This window comes from Pseudochaenichthys georgianus, chromosome 9 (genome assembly GCF_902827115.2).
Source record: "Pseudochaenichthys georgianus chromosome 9, fPseGeo1.2, whole genome shotgun sequence".
Lineage (NCBI taxonomy): Eukaryota > Metazoa > Chordata > Actinopteri > Perciformes > Channichthyidae > Pseudochaenichthys > Pseudochaenichthys georgianus.
This window is the reverse complement of record NC_047511.1, coordinates 32,936,921-32,953,998: the sequence shown is the minus strand read 5'-3', so window position 1 is coordinate 32,953,998 and position 17,078 is coordinate 32,936,921.

The window sequence follows — 17,078 nt, the reverse complement described above, 5'->3', positions numbered from 1 at the left end:
GTATCAGATTCTCTGTCCGCAGACCCTGATCCATCAGAGGTGGAAGTCTTACCATCCACCAGCAACCATCCTCAGGTGCAAGCGGAGTTTTTTACCATGGCTGCCCATCCAAACCTTGCAGGTCAGTCTCGCACACACCATGAGCCCAGAATGGAAAGATTAACGGGGAAAGATGACATTGAACACTTTCTGATTACATTTGAACGGATTGCTATAGCATGCCGGTGGCAGAAAGCAGATTGGGTTTTTCACTTGTTACCATTGCTTACTGGCAAAGCTAGAGGTGCATATGGACATTGATGATTCCCTTGACTATGACCAAGTAAAATCTGCTATTCTTTCTAAGTATGACATCAACCCTGAGACCTACAGGCAAAGATTTCGTTCCTTGGAGTTTAACCCTGACGAGAGCCCCAAGGAGTTGTATGTAAGACTCAAAGAACTTTATGGGAAATGGATCCAACCAAAAGGTAAATCCATACATGAAATTGGTGAAATAATCATACTAGAGCAATATTTGAGAATGTTGTCCCCTGAGCTTCAAGTCTGGATCCGAGAGCGTGACCCAGGATCGGCGATGGAGGCTGCTGGACTGGCTGACGTCTTTGTTGCTGCCCGTAATAAAGGACAGCAATGGAGCTATAACTCATGGAGTTCAAAGGATCGACACAAACCAGCTCGACAGTATGATCAGGAGGCACCCTCCGGTGTGGGTAAGCCTCCCATGTGGGAAAAGCAGTCAGCTAGCAGCCCATTTAAACCTCTTGGTAAAAAGCCAATTTGTTATCTCTGTGGAATAGAAGGCCATATAAAACCTATGTGCCCCCAAAATGCAGCCAAAATGACACAAATGTGCTTTGTGCCTCGCCCTCATATTGAGCATGTGCGTAAGGATGACCAGTCTATTAAGATGACACTCATAGAAGTTAATGGACAGATTATCAAGGCCTTGCTGAATTCTGGGAGTAGTCAGACTCTTGTACACCGGAAGTTTGTACCACCCAACATTATTAGCACAAGAGACACAATCCCAATCTGTTGTGTGCATGGAGATGAGAAAAGCTATTCAACAGCTGACATGTACATAAAAGTAGAGGGTCAAACTTACCTCTTGAACATTGGGGTTGTTGATAACTTGCCTTATCCAGCGGTGCTGGGGCGAGATCTTCCAGTGCTGTTTGATTTGTTGGAGGGGAAGCAAAGCCAAAAATGTAATGTTGTAGTTACTAGAGCACAGGCAAAATCACCAAATGAGCACTCTGAGACTCTTAGTGCTTTACCTTTTTTCAATCAGGAGCTTAACACAACATCTGGGAGACCTCGGAAAACTCGCAGACAGAGGAGGCAGGAAAAGTTCCAACACACAGTTGTGAACCCACCATCCAGCACTGAGCCAGATGTAACCTTACAGTTTCAAATGCCAGCCAATATCATGGAAATGCAGAAAGCTGATCTATCCCTAGTTTCTCTTTTTCAGACGGCGAAGGAAAAAGAGCCAGGGGCTGAGCTGGACTTCAACGAAGACGAGTATGTTCTGCAAAATGGCATTCTCTACCGTCAGCAGGGGTCGGTGTTGCAGCTAGTGGTTCCCCAAGCAGTTAGAGACAACATTCTCTCTTTGGGGCACTCTATCCCCTGGGCTGGCCACCTGGGTAAGCATAAAACCATAGCTCGCATCCAACGCTATTTTCACTGGCCTGGCCTGCGAAGAGAGGTCACTCAATTCTGCAGAAGTTGTCCTCAGTGCCAAATAACATCTGCTAGAACCCCCTCCAGAGCTCCCCTCCAGCCTTTACCCATCATTGGCACCCCATTTGAGCGCCTTGGGATGGACATTGTTGGTCCTGTTGAGAGGAGCAAGGGGGGAAACCGGTACATGCTGGTCATAACAGATTACGCCACAAAGTACCCAGAAGTTTTTCCATTAAAATCCATAAAAGCAAAATCAGTTGCTTTCTGTTTGGTTCAGTTCTTTTCAAGAGTAAGTTTCCCTCAGGAAATATTAACTGATCAGGGAACTAACTTCATGTCCACTCTGCTGAAACAGGTGTATCACTTGTTGGGTATTCGGAGCCTGAGGACCACACCATATCACCCCCAAACTGATGGATTGACAGAGCGTTTCAACCAAACCCTGAAGCAGATGCTACGGAAGTTTGTCAACAACAGTGGCACAGACTGGGACCAGTGGCTGCCATATCTCCTCTTTGCTTATAGGGAAGTACCCCAAGCCTCCACTGGTTTCTCTCCATTTGAACTTTTGTATGGACATGAAGTATGAGGACCTCTCTTACTGTTGAGGGAGATTTGGGAGGGAAACAAGGCGAGGGAGGGTCCTGTTAACATTGTATCCTATGTTGTTCAGATGAGAGATCGATTGGAGAAAATGAGTCAGCTTGCCCAATCTCACATGGCAGTGGCCCAGCAACAGCAGAAGTCCTGGTATGATCGGTAAGCTCGGCAAAGATTCTTCAACCCAGGACAAAAGGTACTAGTTCTCCTCCCAAGTGATAACAGCAAGCTGTTGGCAAAGTGGCAGGGACCATTTGAGATCAAGAAGCAACTCGGGCCCACAACATATGAGGTATCGACCCCTGGGAAGCCACGCTCCAGTAGAGTACTACATATAAATCTCTTGAAAGAGTGGGTGCCGCGACCTGAACAAGAAGCAAGAGTGATGCTCATCAGGGATGTGCAAGAGGAAGAGGAAGTGCAGGAGCAATACCTATCTCCAGGGGGGGCTACGGTGAGCCATGACCTCAGCCGTCTCACAGAAGCACCTTCTCTAACCACAATGTCATGCTCAACAATATCTGTTCTCCCAGGATTCTCCTGAAATAATTCTGACCGACAGATTGTTCTCACCTGAAGCTGTTTGTCTTCTGAGAGGTGGCTGAGGTCATGGCTCACCGTAGCCCCCCCTGGAGATAGGTATTGAGCTCCCCTTGACCAAGCAGTAAGACAACAGGACACAGGAGTGGTTTAAATAAACTAGGGTTTTTATTTACCCAAAAATCCACAAAACATCATATAATAACAAGGCCTATAAAAGAGGTCAACAGAAAATACCTCAAAGAAACATAACAGGTGTTAACTCAACAAACGGACCTCCTACAATGAAAACCCAAGGAACCTATATAGTGGCTTGGCCAAACCAAGTTGAACCCAAGGGATAATTAATAGTCACATAATACACAAAGGACACTGACAAAACCCAAAGCCCCCTTTTGACATGGAAGCAGGTGGTTTGTCCCAATCTGTCCCAATTGGCTCCTTGCAGTATTTATGAGCCCTCAGCGCTCGGCCACGCCCTTTGCTGAACCAGGAAGTAACCTCCCCCAATGGACATGGTAACTCAAGAGACAAAGAATGTAATTAATACAAACAAATACTTGTGTATTAGCTGTGCTAAAATGTTTGAAGTAATGTCAGATTACAATCAAATAAAGAGTTTACCATCTAGAGCAAATGTGTGGTGTTAATTGGCATGTTTTATTGTAGCTGCACTAAAGCAAAACTACTGAAGATGAGGATGCAGTGTAGTTGGTTTACCCTGTGTGTCTGTGGCCATCACACACTCCCCCCCCCCCCCCCCTTCAAGACGCGGGGTGATACGGCCACGGGTCAGCAAGATTCAGGCCATCGAGTCTTTTCTGGGCATGGCAGGCTTCTACCACCGCTTTGTACCACAATTCTCTGCCAGGGCAGCTCTACTTACAGACCAGACTGGATCCCGGTCTTCAAATCAGATACAGTGGACAGAGGAGTCCATGGCAGCTTTTCACGACATCGAGGGATCATTGAGTAAGAAACCTGTTCTTTACAGTCCAAACTTTGATGAACATTTTATCTTGCAAACGGATGCTTCTGATAGGGGTCTGGGCGCTGTGCTTCTCCAGGGGTCATCAGACAACCGCCATCCAGTGGCCTACATCAGCCGGAAACTGTTCCCCAGGGAGGTCAGGTATTCAACCGTGGAAAAGGAGGCACTGGCTATCAAATGGGCCCTCGACTCTCTCCGGTATTATCTCCTGGGTAGAGAATTCACCCTGGAGACTGATCATAAAGCGCTTCAGTGGATGGGAAGGATGAAGGATACCAATGGAAGGATTACCCGGTGGTACCTGGCACTGCAACCATTCCGCTTTAACATTCAGCACATCCCAGGCAAGGACAATGTCACAGCCGACTACCTCTCTCGCTGTTTCAGCGAGAGTCTTGAAGGGGGGGGGAGTGTGTGATGGCCACAGCCACACAGGGTAAACCAACTACACTGCATCCTCATCTTCAGTAGTTTTGCTTTAGTGCAGCTACAATAAAACATGCCAATTAACACCACACATTTGCTCTAGATGGTAAACTCTGTATTTGATTGTAATCTGACATTACTTCAAACATTTTAGCACAGCTAATACACAAGTATTTGTTTGTATTAATTACATTCTTTGTCTCTTGAGTTACCATGTCCATTGGGGGAGGTTACTTCCTGGTTCAGCAAAGGGCGTGGCCGAGCGCTGAGGGCTCATAAATACTGCAAGGAGCCAATTGGGACAGATTGGGACAAACCACCTGCTTCCATGTCAAAAGGGGGATTTGGGTTTTGTCAGTGTCCTTTGTGTATTATGTGACTATTAATTATCCCTTGGGTTCAACTTGGTTTGGCCAAGCCACTATATAGGTTCCTTGGGTTTTCATTGTAGGAGGTCCATTTGTTGAGTTAACACCTGTTATGTTTCTTTGAGGTATTTTCTGTTGACCTCTTTTATAGGCCTTGTTATTATATGATGTTTTGTGGATTTTTGGGTAAATAAAAACCTTAGTTTATTTAAACCACTCCTGTGTCCTGTTGTCTTACTGCTTGGTCCCTGACATGGATATTTTACAAATCACTCCCCTTTTATGACCGAAATGTCTACATGCATAGCAGAAGATGGCATCTTTTTTACAGGAATATTCCAGCCAATCTCTGTTTTGAAACCATGAGCTGCAAAATGAGGAGAGGGGTTTGCCTGGAGACCTCCACTCTCAGGACAGTTCCGGTGCAGACCTCCACTCTCAGGACACCTCCACTCTCAGGACAGGAAGTGCACGCTAAGAATTCCAAAATAAAATCACCACTATCAGTACAGTGCCACTTTCCAAACAGGAAATGCACGCAAATACAAAATAAAATCGGATCTTGACGGATCGTGACACTTGTTATATACATATGTATATATCTATATATATACGGACACCTTGTATTGTTGTTACTATCAGTACAGCCGCAGCGCCACTTTCCGAACAGGAAATGCACGCAAATACAAAATAAAATCGTACTGACACTTATTAGATATATATTTATTTATATATTTAAATACGACATCTTGTATATTAGTTACACCCGCTAGACAACAGTGGAAGGTTCGAGACACAACCGTGTTTGCCGGGTGCACCGCGGCGGAGGTGGGGAGGTTCCAGCTGGGAACCTTCACCCCGCTGCGGGACCCGTGGGACTACCTGCGTCTTGGTTACGCTTCATATCGGCCGGCCCAGGAAGGAAGAGACACGCAGAGTGGGGGAAGTCCCCCACCCCAACGCAGCACACCCTCCCGGCCATCAGAGTCAAACCCGCAGTTCGGAGGAACTGACCGCTAGAGCACCGGCACTAGGCCGGGCCGGCGCGGAGGCCCTCCGACAATCAAACACATAAACGTGTTTGATTGGCTGACGCTTCCAGCTCAGCTTCAAAAGTTGAACATTGCTCAACTTTTGAATCCTGGAAATCCTGGAAATCTTCGCTTCGCTCCCCCACAATGCAGTTCGGCGAAAAGCGAGGCAAAGTGACGTCATCCCCATTCAATGTCAATGGGCAGAGAAGTGTTGGAAGCGGTGGAAGATTCGTCTAAAGCTGCTGTGTGGACGTACCGTCAGGATTCAAAAGTTGAGCAATGTTCAACTTTTGAAGCTGAGCTGGAAGCGTCAGCCAATCAAACACGTTTATGCAAATCTGACAGTAGAAGCGCTAGCCAATCAAACCGCGTGTAAGCAGGGAGAACCAGACCGCAGTTCATTTCCTCATATTCCAAACGAGAAATTACGGTAGCAAATCACCCGGTTCTTTACGACCAGAACTATTAACGGGATACAAACCGGAGGAACCAGGCATGGAGGGAGGTGGCAGAGACAGTGGGTGAAACTGGTAGGTTTTCGCCTGTTTGGGGAGTTTATATATATATATATATTGCTCGCATAAAATCCCCGGGTTTTTTTGCTTTGTATGTCGGGGGCGGGAGATTCATGTGATTGGTTGTTGGTCACATTGCTCGCAAAAAATCCCCAAGCTGTCAGACACGCCCAGCTCCAAGATTTTCAAGATTTTTGAAAAGCTGCTGTGCGGACGTACCGTTCGCCACCTAGCTCTTTTGAGAGTTCAGTAAAATTTAGCAAATATGAGTTATGGTTGATAGAGTTACAGTAGCTATATATTGTGTATTACTATACAGTGATAACAAGCACTAGACATTTATTTCGTTTACTACAATGTTTTGAGCATTAATGTTTAAACTGTAGGCTAAATGCTTATCTTGATCTACATTTCATGATTTCATGGTTATTGACGTCAGTGTGTTTTTAGTAGTGCATTTAGAATAAATCTTTTATTTACAATGCAACAGTTTTCCATATAGATGAGAGTAACAAATGCGTCACTTCCGGGCAAAAATAACGGCTCCGCCCACTTTTGGGAGAAAACAACGTTGTCAGTTGCAGTGTTGCCAACTTGGCGATTTTCTCGTTAAATTTGGCGGCTTTCCAAACCCTCCGGCTACTTATTTGTGTCAAAAGCGACTAACGACTAATCTAACGATTTATAATGGTGTTATTAGGGACTTTTCTGGTGTTTGGAGACTCACGTATTGTTCTGCAGTTAACGAGCCGCGGGTGCTGCCGTGAGCCCCGCCTCCCTCCCATAGTACTCACATGCCCCTTTCACACCAGCGCCTTTTCAGCTCCGGCTCGGAGCTAGAGCCTGAAAAGCGCCGGGTTTTCCTGTTCACACCGCAGCGGCACCGGCTCTTAGCTCCGGAATCCGCTTCATTTCCAGCTCCAAAAAATTGTCGGTCCAGAGGCAAGAGCTTTGGAGCTAAGAGGTGACGTCGCTTACGTCGAGGCATGCAGGAAACTAAACCCACCTCCCCTGAACACTGTTATGCCTGCCTACAAGCAGTAGTGCCTATAAACACACTTTAGAAAGTCAGGCAACACTAACCAGGCTTCGTGTGATTCTGTTTATTTGTACCTTACTTTGACCATCCGTTCACTGTTATCGATCATTGTGGAGAGACGCAGACGTGTTTTGTATTATTGCAGCTATCGGATGCAAGTAGTCAGTTTAGCTTCGGTTGCTATGCTAACATCACCCGTTTTATACCAGAGAAACTTTCATAACAGCGTTGTGATACCAAACAGTGTCAATTCAGACTGACACACATTCACTTAGGCTAAGGGGAACTGGGGATATGCATCAGCTGCTTGTGTGAGTCGGACAGTGAATACTTTATAGCGGCCGCTGCAGTGTGAGCTAACCGGGAGCTAACGGGAGAATAAACTCCCGTGAAAGAGCAGCCAATACTGCAGTGGTCGGTAAATGCTGCAGAAACACATTAATAAACAATGAACCACGGCACTCTGGAGCATAAGGTTGGAGAAGTCGTTATTCAATTTATTCTGGCTTCGTGTGATTAAAAGCAACACGATCATCGACCCGACGCAGTTGTTGTGAGCTTCCGTTGGGGAGCAAATCAGCGATGTAAACGGTGACGTCATGACGCAGCAGGGGCAGATCTGGGGCGCCAGTGGGCGGTGTGTACAGAGCGGGAGCTGAAAAGGGAAACCGGAGCTGAACCAGAAAAGCGCCCGCTCGGAGCTAGAAACTGAAAAGCGCTGGTGTGAAAGCCGCAACAGGCGCTCAGACTGACAGCTGCCTCGCCGCAGCAGAGCTGCTGCTGCAGTCAGAGCTGCTGCTGCAGTCAGAGCAGAGAGGAGACAACCACACTCCCCCGCGTCGAGACTGCAAATGAATTGCGCATGCGCCAACTGCCAAGCCGTCCTGGTTTTGAGCGGGATTTAAATGTAAAATGTAAATGTTTCTTCACTCACTTTCACACTATAATAAATTCTGAGTTATGTTCTGCTTAAGACGTGGAAGCAAAAAAGTAATTTTACATTGCAGAATAGAGACATTTCTGATCTACTGTCATCTGGATTTAACTCCGGTGGTTTCAAGTTTTGATCCTTAAAGGGTTGGGAACGTTTTTTGTACTCCCCTCTACCATGCTCTCTTCTACAGCCGCCATTACATGATATGCAAATTAGGCGATGGCGTAATTTAGCGACTTCTGGCGACTTTCCGGACAGCCAATAGCTACTTTCCTTACTAAGGAGTTGGCAACACTGGTCAGTTGAACGGCGGTCAGTACAAATTCTGAAGTTTTTGCCAATCCGATAAGAAATTGTTCCGATCTTCAAAGAGCCCGATTACAATGGCCAGACAGGCAAACTATTACATTAAATCATTGGAAAACGACGATCGGGCTGGTTAAATTAAAAGCAGCAGGCGGGGCTGTCATTTCGCCAGCTGTTACTCTCACGAGCGAGGCGGAAAATAATTGTTTTATGATGCCAAAAAGCTGCCGTGTCGTGTATTGCAACTCAAACATAAAAAAAAACCCGGAGTTATGTTTTTCTGTACTTCCTCTAAGAAAAAGGGACAGTAAAAGAAGAACTCTGTGGCTTCAGGCTATTCACAGATGCGGCTTTCACACCAGCGCTTTTCAGTTTCTAGCTCCGAGCGGGAGCTTTTCTGGTTCAGCTCCAGTTTCCCTTTTCAGCTCCCGCTCTGTGCACACCGCCCACTGGCGCCCCAGAGCTGCCCTTGCTGCGTCATGACCTCACCGTTTACATCGCTGATTTGCTCCCCAACGGCAGCTCACAACAACAACAACTGCGTCGGGTCGATGATCGTGTTGCTTTTAATCACACGAAGCCAGAATAAATTGAATAACGACTTCTCCAACCTTATACTTTTCTCCAGAGTGCCGTGGTTCATTGTTTATTAATGTGTTTCTGCAGCATTTACCGACCGCTGCAGTGCTGCTCTTCCACAGGAGTTTATTCTCCCGTTAGCTCCCGGGTAGCTCACACTGCAGCGGCCGCTCTAAAGTATTCACTGTCCGACTCACACAAGCAGCTGATGCATATCCCCAGTTCCCCTTAGCCTAAGTGAATGTGTGTCAGTCTGAATTGACACTGTTTGGTATCACAACGCTGTTATGAAAGTTTCTCTGGTATAAAACGGGTGATGTTAGCATAGCAACCGAAGCTAAACTGACTACTTGCATCCGATAGCTGCAATAATACAAAACAACACGTCTGCCTCTCTCCACAATGATCGATAACAGCGAACGGATGGTCAAAGTAAGGCACAAATAAACAGAATCACACGAAGCCTGGTTAGTGTTGCCTGACTTTATAAAGTGTGTTTATAGGCACTACTGCTTGTAGGCAGGCATAACAGTCGACCCATGGGAGGTGGGTTTAGTTTCCTGCACGCCTCGACGTAAGAGAGACGTAAGCGACGTCACCTCTTAGCTCCAAAGCTCTTGCCTCTGGACCGACAATTTTTTGGAGCTGGAAATGAAGCGGATTCCGGAGCTAAGAGCCGTCGCAGCTCCGGTGTGAACTGGAAAACCCAGCGCTTTTCAGGCTCTAGCTCCGAGCCGGAGCTGAAAAGGCGCTGGTGTGAAAGGGGCAAGAGAGGACGAAAATCACAATCAATGGGACCCGGCCAGTCAATACGTGTACGTCTGTGGTAAACACTTCATCACAGGTAAATGATGATGCTAACGAGGCTAATATCAATCATTGAAGTAAATAGATGTAATGTTAAAAGCTTAAGAAGTGGAAGTAGATGCTGCATTGAAATATAAAAAATGGACAAACCAAGGAAATCAGCCTGCTGCCTGTACACACAGGCAGGCTCGCCTTAACCTGCCATCAGGCCCTGGGGCTGATAGTTTTTGTAGGCCCCCTATTTAAACAACAAATGAAAGTCATTTATAGCCTCGGCAGGCTCTGTGATCGCACTTCTCCACTCTGCTACGTGCGCCATGGTCCTCTCCTCCAGATGAGTGACGTATCGGGCCTCCCTCATGTATTTATCCGGTTGCCGTTGGCTCCCCTCCACGGAGCAAGTCCTCGTCGTCCTCTCCATCTCCTCTAACAAATAATGTCCCTCCTGTGCTACTCCATCGCTATCAGAACCAGACGGCCTACTTGGCTCCGAGGCCGCTCGGTACAGAACTCATCTGTCCTTCCTCCTCATCCTGGCCTACAGGTTTAAAATAACCTGTAAGCTTCGTAATTTTTTGTAATAGCTGCTTGTCTCGAAACTTCTTTTCCCTCAACAATTTCCTTTCCCGAGCGCCACTCTCAAACTTTTTCTCCTAAACAACCTTTATCTGTCACTCAATCACTCGCAATTTGAATAAGTCACATGTGAAACATATTCTCATTCTGATTGGCTGTTAAGTGGTGCCCACTGACTGTTTCGGAGTCATCATGTTTGAGAAAAATCTCTGGAATCCATCGATCTGATTGGTTAGCGGAGCAAATTATCATAATACTACGGAGGGAAGATATTTTCGTTTGGATTACTGGTCTGGGGGAAGCTCGCGAGTGAGTGTGTTTGTGTATTTGTGTATTTTTGCGTTTGTGTGTATTGTGTTTGTTTCCCGGGGAAAACACTCTCGAGAAACACCGGCTGTTGTTATGCCTGCTGTGACGTCAAGTTACTCCTTCTCCGCTTGTCATTATGCCGAAGCTTCAAAGCTGTATTTATCATCTGAATTTGCCGAAACAATTTTAATATTCTGAAAGCCAAGACTTTGTTTAATTGAAACCAGATGAAAACAAACTGTAACGGACCCTGCCGTGTTATCTATGATTACTATACGCCTTGCATTCATAATGTCAGCCGGAGGGAGGGGGAGTGAGTGGCGAGTGAGAGCTGTCATCTTCCCTTTACAAGCTTCAAAAATGTATTTATCGTGTGATTTTGGAAATAAAAGTGTCATATTCTGAAAGCCAAGACTTTGTTTATTTAAATGTTTTTTTAAAACATCCGAAATAAAAAACTTTTTTTTTTAATTAAATTTTTTTTTTAAACTTTGTTATTGGCTCATGATAGGCCCCTGATCTCCGTAGGCCCCTGGGCTTCAGCCCAGGTCAGCCCGTGCATTAAGGCGGCCCTGCACACAGGGTGACATTAGAGAACAGCTCATTTGGCTCAGACTGAAGCAAACTTATCAATTCATTTAAAAGTTAAAATTGGTGAATATTGAGCGAAATGGGGGGGGGGGCGGGTTATTATCAAAACAGTCATTGTAATTATTTTATGATCTACATGTTTATAGGCGCAGTGAACTTAACCAAAAAACTGTCAAGTTTGTCTCTGTATTTGGCTAACACCTACCTTCATGGTTTAAGGACAGGCCCGGACTGGCCATCGGGAGGACCGGGAGGTTTCCCGATGGCCTGGCCTGTTAAGTGGCCTGCTGGTCTGAGGAAGTTTTGTTTTTTATGTATGTATTGTGAACACAACGCTGCGCAAATGTGGGTCTGACTCTGCCTCACAGAAGGTGACTGGCTGTCTATGTGGCCTGCCGACATGGCCACTTTCATACAGATCATACACTAATGCCCTCGATTGGTCGTGTCATTCAAGCTCGGGAGGGTGTGTGTATGTGTGGCGCGAGAGAGAAAGCGCGCGCACCGGTTACGTGTATTGTTGTTAGCGCAGCTAGCTAGCACCAGATGCTAACGGATATCATGAGCCGTCAACAAGATGGAGGGAGAGTCCTCTGCTGTCAGACTGAGAGACTGATAACCTCAGCTCAGATGAGGTAAAGGACTCTGAGTGTTTAGATAGTTAACTTAGGGTGCGTTCACACCTGCCTTGTATAGTCCGGTTGAATCGAACCCTGGTGCGTTTAGCCGCTTGGTGCGGTTCATTTGGGTCGGTGTGAACTCAGTCCGAGACCTCTTAAGTGAACTAAACAACCGGACTCTGGTCCGCTAAAATAGGTGGTCTCGGAGCGCTTGCTTGCGAACTCTGGAGCGGTTCATTGCTGGTGTGAACGCAGTCTGCACCAAAACATAGGAAGCGCAGTATTTACGTGTCACAAGAACGCGGATATCTTCAAAAATATTTAGCCAAAAAGTCTTTCAAGACATCCGCGGTTGTTTAGTTAAAGAGTAAAGCAGAATTAAGTGTTGAACAGTGTCGTGTAAAGTAAACATTCTCCGTCAGCTACATAAAAGTAAGAACACCTGTCGTCGGTGAAACACCCCTCCTCTGCAGAACGTCTCTCATGGATAAGCAGGAAAAGAACACCGACAGGCTGATCAGGAGCCCGACGTGAAGCGGAGGGATCTAGATCGGCATGAAGGTGTTCTTTTCCCCATAATGACCGCGCTGCTGCACATTATGCCGCTTATTACATGGCCACATTCTCAACAAAGTAACGACATGACTCCCAATATTAATTGAAATGCTTTTGTGGATTTCGAAAATTATTTTATTGATTTAAAAAATAGTTGTATGTATTTAAATGTACATGCATCCGCTAAGAAAAATAGTCCGTTGTTACTGTTTGAATTAACGTAGCAACGGCAGGAACTGCTTCGATAGCGTTTTTGAGGAGCTTTTTGATTACAGATTTGAAAATCGTTGCTTGCTTTAAAAGTAGCACAATTCAATATGTCAAACCTTGGGAGGTATCTAGATATCCCTGCCCTAATGCCAAAGTAACTGGCAACTGAATATGTGTCGCCGTCTGACCTATGTCTGGACCGCTGCGTAAAAAGGAGGGTTTCTGCCCGTTACTTCTCCGCTGTTTTCTTGTCAGTTAGTTTCAGCCAAACTGTATACAGTTAAATCGAACGGACCGATGCTCCATGGCGGAGGCTCCGCTAGAAATGGCCGGGATTTGTGTTTGTACCCCCTTAATATCTGACCAATGGTTGAACAGCATTTCCGTGCACATGACTTGTGTTTAAAGTTTATAGTCCCTTTGAGTTTTTGCCAGTGTGAACGCAAACCGAACCTTCTGAAAAATGAAACAATGTAACAAACTGTGGTCTGGTGCGCACCAGAGAGCGGACTATTAGGTGTGAACACACCCTTAGTCTAAATTCTCTGTGGGTCTCAAACGGTTTGGACACCATTTATGTAAACACATATTTCCATTTGAAAGGGGAGTGATTAGTAAAATATGCATGAATAATAAAATAAAAATGTTAACTAGGGCCTAGCAGGTACAAAACTAAAGAGGGGCTTCCAAATCCAGCAGCACCAACACCTGATCTGCCGGATTTTGAATCCCCTCTTTAGTTTTTCACCTGCAGGGCCCAGAGTAAAATGCTTTTGTGAGCACAAACTAGAGGGGAACAGCAAGCACCAGTATGATTTTGGTGAAGTTGTGACTATCCTGGACAAAGATATAGGGGGGTGTTCCAAATCCGGCAGGAGTAATACCTGCTCTGAACATGTTATGGAGAACAGTGCAGATCTTCCCTATTGACACCAGGATTAACCTAGTCTAAAATAAGGAACATTAATAGTTTGATAGAAAATGAAATGTAATGTAATAGCGGCACAGATATAAGATCAATAATACACTTTATTTTAGGGCACCTTTCAAAGCATTCAATGTCACTTTAAAATACAATTAAAAAAAATATGAGTGGCATTACAATACAAACATGTGTTGAGTAGGAATATATAAAAAATGATATTCAAAGGAGCAATTCAAGTGAGTGAAGCCAGACACATTATCTTGTAGGCTTGATTGAAAATAACACAGTGTCTGACATGATCATATGTGATATCATTACTGTTATATCATTGCTTACTATTCGTGGTTATCAGACACTTAAACAACAGAGAAGGTTTTAAGAAATAGGACTATACTGACAAATCACATAATATCCTGTCATTGTCTGTTCTGTAGGAAGGAGGAATATAACACAGTGGGACTATACACTCAAAAACGTTGTTTATTCCAATACGAAGAGTGTGACAGATCTGAAAAACGTGTCCTTAAAACGAGCCTCCTCGCAATTGTATGCACATTATTTATTCAGCCGTGTACTGTTTAATCTGATATATCATTCAAAAGAGAGAAAAAAGCTTAGAAAAGGGTGAAAAAAGCTTAGAAAACGGCGAACGCTCAATACAGGCGATGACGTCACCTTTACGCGTCCCCGCGAACAGGGCTTCAATCCACGGCAAGGCTTCAACCTACGGCATAAAACCGGCCCTCCACGTCTCCAATGTTCGTTGTTGCGCATTACAGAGGATTCAGACATTGTACATTAAATATATAACTAAACACGCCTTTTCTCCTCCTTATCTCTTTCATGACTTTTCATTTAATACATTTTAAACGCTGTAATCAATACTCCAAAAATACCTCACGGCTGGTTTCATTTACGGTAGTTCCGGATGTTGTCTCATGCTACCCACGTCTGTAAACACACGTATTCAAATAAACTGTACCTTCATTTAATATTCAGCAATAATAATATCTCGACGTCTATAGTTGTAGTGTTGAAGTCAGTAGATTTGGGTGTGCAACACTCATATCGCTACTAAATTCACCTCTATAGTAAATGGTATATTAGCCACATGCTAAATGCTAACCGGAGATGAAGGATTTTCAGAATAAAAGCTTAACTGGTTGTGCACCAGAACTTCTGGTTTTTCAGTATAAAACAGCATTTAAACTGACGGTATTTGTATGGTACTTTATGCCATCAAAACATTGATTTTCATTTCTAACAAGTCCCATTCAAATCCCCCGTGTTCCGCCACCTGCTGCACCTTTTAATTCTCCATTGTCCATTGTGATACTGCACTTTATGTACTTACGTTTCAAAGGCTTGTAAGCTAGTTTGCACTGTTTCAATAAATGAAACTAATTTTCTCACAACATCTTTTGATTCATTTTGTCCAGCATTTGCAAGCTGTAGACTCTCTGTCAGAGCCATATATTGTATAATTGATGCTTTCAGTTTTCAATTGAATTAATTAAATCCAAGTCAATGGAACACTCACAAGATGTCACCAAAATCACACTGTCCCTTTAAAATCTTTCAGAAAATGTGTAAGTGTATCGAATTATATTGTATCGTATCGTTGGCTGAATATCGTGATATATATCGTATTGTGAGCTGAATATCGTGTATCGTGAGATTAGTGTATCGCTACAGCCCTAGTGACACGCCAGTATTACATAGGCAGCAGGTTTCCATTGCCATAGAGGTTGCCAATCTCAGGAGAGAAAGAGATGAGGCAAGAAGAGAACTCCAGAACTGGTCGAAGGAGCGTTTGTCTGTTCATGCTATTAAAGTAAACAACAGTGCATGCAGGGCCATGACTGGGCTCAGCTGGTCAGTTTTTGACTGTCTTCTTCACCGATATTTAGTTCAGTTCATCAAATCATCACCAAAAGGTTTTAGATTGTCTACCCAGGACCAGCTCTTCCTTTGCTTGCTCAAGCTACGCCAAAATCCATCGATTGCTTTGCTGAGCCAAATACTACACAAACCAGAACCCACCGTCCGCCACATATTCCAACATTGGCTAAATCTTTTGTATGCGAAAATCACTTTCCTCATTCACTGGCCTGACAGGGAGTGCATCACCCAAACCATACCACCAGTGATGAAGGCCAACTTTCCGCGCCTCACATCAATTATAGATTGCTTCGAGATCAGAATTGGACATCCAAAAGCCCTTAAAGCCAGGTAAAGGTGCCAATATTTATGGTTTAGCCAGGTAGCTTTGACAGTGTTCGTACACAGGTCTGAATAAGTAATACGAATGAGTTTGATAATTTACCGGTCTTGTTTTTTTAAATATATGCTCAGATAGAGGGATGCTCATTGTACCCAGCCGCTGCATGCATCATATCAAATATTAAATGTATTATTGAAAACAAATAAAGGTCCATTAAAGGTTTGAAATCTTAAACTTGAAAATGAGTCCTGTTCATCTAACCGTGTTTTTGTTTCTTCTTTTCAACAGGGCAAAATCATACTCTAATTATAAGAAGCGGAGTACAGTCAAATATTTCATAGTGTGTAGTCCTGCAGGAAACATCACCTTCTTGTCCAAAAGTTGGAGAGGAAGAGCATCAGATGTCAAGATAGTTAGGGAATCTGGCTTTATTTCACCCCTCCACCACCATCCTGGGGACCAGGTAATGTTTCATCTTACATAAAGTGCACATATTCTACACTAACAGTTCATCACATGCATTTTTTTGGCAATCATTATGGACAAGTGTTGTTATTTACTGTTTGACTGCAAACATTAAAAGCAAAAGGCCTACATCTTATGCATTACTTGTTTTAGATCTTGGCTGATCGGGGTTTTACTCTGAAAGATGAGTTTGCCTTACTTGGTGCCTGTCTCGAAACCCCAGCCTTCACTCTCGGCAGGAAACAACTCCCAAGCAAAGACGTTGAAGAGTCAAGAATGAAATCAAAATTTCTGATTCATATTGGTAAAGTATACATTCATTATCCACAAACTGGTAAACTATTGCACATATCAATATGATGGAAAATAAATTAACTCTTTTACTAAATTAAGTTATATAAAAACCAGCACTAACGGACTGTAGCAAATTGTATAACAGTGGAAACAAAGTACTTAACAAACAATTACTGAGAACAATGGTAAAATGTGAAGTTTTATACTTGAAAATATTTTAAAACAACTGATGGGTGAACAGAACGGGTGATCGGTGTGCTGAAGCGAAGATTCCACATCCTGGATGGGCCGCTCCTTGTTTGCTTCGTAAAGACCCTGCGGGACGAAATGGAGAACAGGGATGTAGCCACCATTGACAAGATAGTACGTATACCTGTGCCGCCTGGGTCAACATGTCAGGTAGCATTGTGTTCAATAAAAACAGACAGGGGGATGTATAGGTCAAATCAATCCTGCTGTCTTTTCTCTTTGAGTCACT